Source organism: Bactrocera latifrons, unplaced genomic scaffold (assembly GCF_001853355.1).
Source record: "Bactrocera latifrons isolate USDA-ARS-PBARC rearing strain unplaced genomic scaffold, ASM185335v1 scaffold_992, whole genome shotgun sequence".
Lineage (NCBI taxonomy): Eukaryota > Metazoa > Arthropoda > Insecta > Diptera > Tephritidae > Bactrocera > Bactrocera latifrons.
This window is the reverse complement of record NW_017537703.1, coordinates 13,132-18,113: the sequence shown is the minus strand read 5'-3', so window position 1 is coordinate 18,113 and position 4,982 is coordinate 13,132.

Sequence of the window (4,982 nt, the reverse complement as noted above, 5' to 3'; positions counted from 1 at the left end):
CTTCGTCGATTTCAAAGCTGCTTTCGACAGCACGAAAAGGAGCTGCCTTTACGCCGCGATGTCTGAATTTGGTATCCCTGCAAAACTTATACGGCTGAATACAAGTTTATAGTTTCGAATATATTAACAATGGCCCCTGGGTCCCCTAATCTTGGGAATAACAGATTCGCCTTGCTGGCTTCTGATCCCTAACCAAAACGGAAAAAAATAAAAAACAATTTCAGCCCTTTCCCAGTCTACCAGAAATACAAGTGAGAAATCCTAAATACGTTATCATTTCGTCCCTTGACATAAATAAACCATTAAATAGGTATAATTGTTTTGCAATTCATTGTGCATTAAAAATAGTATGCAAAGAAATTATGAAAATTATAGAATTACGCGACAGAAGTCTATGCCTATTACTAAAAAACAAATCAATCGCCGAAAAGTTCATTCGTACTAAATTTTTACACGGTGTCTGTGAAGTGAACGCAAAATACCATGAAAAACTCATTTATACTAAAAGAACAATATATGCCCCATTCTTAATCGATCTAAATGAAGAAGAAATCATTAGTAATTTGTCTGACCAAGGAATTGTAGGAGTATACAAATTCTACAAAAACATAGATGGAAAACCAAAACATACCGGAGTCTGTCTCCTTACTTTTGACAAGTACCAACTTCCCAACCACATTGATGTCACATGRCATTCAGTCAAGGTTAGACCTTATTTCCCTAACCCCATGCAATGCAAAAATTGCGGTAAGTTAAATCACACTGCGAAACGCTGCAAAAACCCAAAAATGTGTGAACATTGTGTACAATGTGTACAAATTGCGCGGGAAACCATCCATCTTTTGACATATCTTGTCCCAAATTTTTGCAATCAAAAGAAATATTAAAAGTACAAAACATATGTACAATGAAAGAAGCAATTAACATATATAAAAATCAAACTCCATCAATTGTTGGTGGCCCTTCTTTCGCATCTATTATCAATAACCCAATTACAATTAATAACAAAAAACATACATTAAAAGAAACAACACAAAGCGTAAGCCAAAAAATCAGTTCGAAGCTTACTATAGATCAACAAAAAAATTCAACCTCAAACATCATCTCTTCTCCTCAATTCCCAAACAGTGATAACGGACTTTACGAATTCTTATCACAGCGTATAACCGAGTACCAAAACCTTCTACCTGCTGAAAAAAACAATGATATTCTTTTCCAAAACAACAATCCAACAGAAACCAACAATACCCCAAGTACCTTTACCTACAAAAACGATGACCAACAACACACCAGCATCGAAAAAACAATTAATACGAACCCTTCTTTGGGAAGTCCTTCTTCCCATGCATACAAAAAAACATCACCAACTAATAAGCAAGACCCACAATAATATAAATATCTACACACATATAACAACATAATACTCCCACAATTTGGCAAATTTTTTTTTTCTCAATGATTTCAATTTTGCAGTGGAACATCCACGGATACTTCAATAATTATCACGAATTACAGTTAATTATTAAAGACTTGAGACCTTCAGTCTTATGTTTACAAGAAACGCATCTATTCCTCAGTTCCTCTAGTCCCTCAGTTTCAATACAGCAAGCAAGGTGTGGCAATTTTGGTAAAAAAAGACACCACCTAAAATGGCTTTCACGGCTAATACCGTACTCACTATCACTATTGAGACACTAGTCAACCCGAAACTAACAATAATTAATACCTACATCCCACCTAAACAAAAGTTCTCTTCAGACATCTTACACATTTTGAATACACCATTAACTCATGGAGCCCGATTTGGAGTTCTCCTCTATCAAATGATAGAGGTACAAAAATCGAAGATGCCTTATTATGCAGTAATCTCATAGTTTTAAACGATGGTAGCCCTACACACTTCTCCACCCATCAATCTTTCACTCACGTAGACGTTACTACATGTTCCTCAAATATTTTTCCTTTATGTTCTTGGAAGGTCCTTAGTGACCTTCATGGTAGTGACCATTTTCCTTTGATGATCGAAATCGGGTTTCACCCAAAATCATCCGCAAAAAAGTTCAAACCAGTCTTTCTAACCAACAAACCCAATTTTAAGAGTTACAAAGATGTTTGTTCATCTACATATATCTAATAAATACATTATTTCTAATAATATCAACCAAGAGGCTGCACATATACGAAAAATTATATGTTCATCAGCACATCACACCATACCTCAAACCAATAATACATATCAATACCGATATAACCCATGGTGGAATAGCGAACTAGAAAATCTTAGATCTCTAAAACGCAAAAGCTGGTATAAGTATAAAGAAACACACAACCTTCTAGACCTTTTAAAATATAAACGCGATAATGCTATTTTTAAACGACAAACCAAAAAGGCAAAGAAAAATAGTCTGGAARAATTTACTGAAAATATCAATCCGAAAACCTCTCCTCAACAGGTYTGGCGAGATATAAGACGCTTGTCTGGCGGGAAAAAGCCTAGCACAATTAATTATTTGAACACCCAATCTGGATTAACAAACGACCGAAATATCATAGCGAACGCGTTCGCCTCGTACTGGAGCTCCTATTCATGTGACTCTACTTTTACTATACAGTTTATGGATGAAAAACTAAAATCTCTAAGCCATACACTCCCACCTAACAACAACCTTAGCATTTCAGCGCTAAATTTAGAATCAAATATTTCCACTGCCGAGTTTGATGACGCAATTTCCACCTCCAAGGGTAAAACGCCTGGTTTAGACAGGATTTCTTATGACATGCTAAGAAACATCCCACAAGACGTTAAAAACAGAATAGTTAATCTTTACAATAAAATACTTTCAGACGGTATATATCCTCAATGTTGGAAAATAGCTGAAATCATTCCAATACCTAAACCTGGGAAATCTCCATCAGAAATTACGAGCTATAGACCTATTTCACTGTTATCTTGTTTAGGAAAAGTCTTGGAGAAAATAATCTCCAAACGATTGATGTGGTACGCAGAGAAAAATAGACTAATCACTCACAACAAAGTCGCTTTCCGAAAAAACCAAGGTACAATAGACGCCCTTCTACAYTTTGAGCACCATTGCTCTAAAGTCATTTCCAACAAGGGGCACGTTACTTGCTTAAGCTTAGACTTTGAAAAAGCTTACGATCGTATCGGTCTTCACAAAGTTCTGAATCAAATAGCAAATTGGAAATTAGGACCKAAAATATACAATCTCCTCAAAAATTTTCTTACTAATCGTAAATTTCGGGTTAAAGTTCACAACAGTTTTTCTCACTGTTCTCCGCTAGAAAATGGAGTTCCTCAAGGTTCTCCTTTATCTGTAGTCATATTTATAATTGTATTTAACGAAATCAGCCAGATACYTTCAAATTACCAAGTCGACCATTGCATGTATGCAGATGATATTCTKATATTTTCAAAACATCTTGATTTGAATAATGTCAAACTAACTTTTATGGAAATATTTAATAATATATCTAATTGGTCTCTCACATCTGGCGCTAAGTTATCATTAGATAAATGTAACATCTTACACATCTGTCGTAAAAAAAATGTAATAATATTAATATCACATTTAGGAACATAAGTATACCTACTGTTAATGATATTAAAATTTTAGGACTGATTTTCGACCTAAGTTTAAATTCAAAAAACATTGTTTATATATAAGGAAAAAAAATTTTGATAGGTTAAACAAAATTAAGTTCTTATCTTCACSACATTCATTCATTCATCCTACAATACTAATCAACGTCGTGAGATTCCTAATTTTATCGGTTATTGACTACGGACTACCAATCTACGGGCATCATGCAGGCAGCGATTTAAAAAACTCTATGCACCTTATCATATGGCAGTAAGACGAAGCTTTAGGGCCTTTCCAACCTCCAGCACTATAAGCATATTGCTGAATCCGGAATGCCACATATAAACGAAAGACTGAAGTTTAACACATTGCAACTAATACCAAAGGTATATCTAGCTAACGCTAATTTGCTCAACGACGTACGGTCGGTCACACGACGCAAACGAACACTCAAGTTCCCTTCAACTATACACCTTGTCCTAAAGTTTGCCCATGAAATGGATATACCCCTTACACATAAGCCTTCGAAGATTAGTAAACACCCACCATGGACTCTTCCCTTTTCTGTTATAGAAAACAAATTAATGAGATGGAATAAAGCTTTCACGAATGGTGTGGTATACAAACAACTCTTTATGCATCGCGAAAGAGTGCTCTCTTCAGAAGGATGGAAATTCATTTACACAGATGGCTCCAAAAACTCCCACAACACCGCTTATGCAGTGGTTTCGGAGAACTCGAAAATTATTAAAAAGTCGTTACTTTTTTCGCCATGCTCGGTCTTCACCGCTGAAGCATATGCCATAAAAGAAGCTATCCAATGGTCATCGATTTGCAAAGGCAAATTTGTAATATGTACCGACAGTCTTGCAACAATCACAGCCGTTCAAAATACATCCAACAGTAGCCCTCTAATCAGAGAAATTCGGGACAAATTAACTGATGGCCAAAGAAAAGTTAAACTAATGTGGATTCCAGGCCACTGTGGCATTTCAGGTAACGAACTCGCTGATAAAGAAGCAAAAAACGTCACTCGTAGTCCATGCACTTACGTGAAAACTTATGAAAGTAATGAAATTTTGCGATTTGTAAGAAACTACTTAAAGCTTAAAGCGAGAGCGGCATGGGGTTCTTTGGACACCCGATGTCGACACATAAACCCCGATCATAGAAAAGCTGCATATCCTTCCGCATGCAACATACCGGAGATCAAAATTTTCACACAACTTCGCTTAGGACACTGTATCTTAACTCACCAACATATTCTGGATCGGGACATAATGCCTGGCTGCCGGCTATGCAACAGTTCACCAAATTCTGTAGAACACATATTAAACCTCTGTCCTACGCTTTGTAACATACGACAAGATTTCATCGACA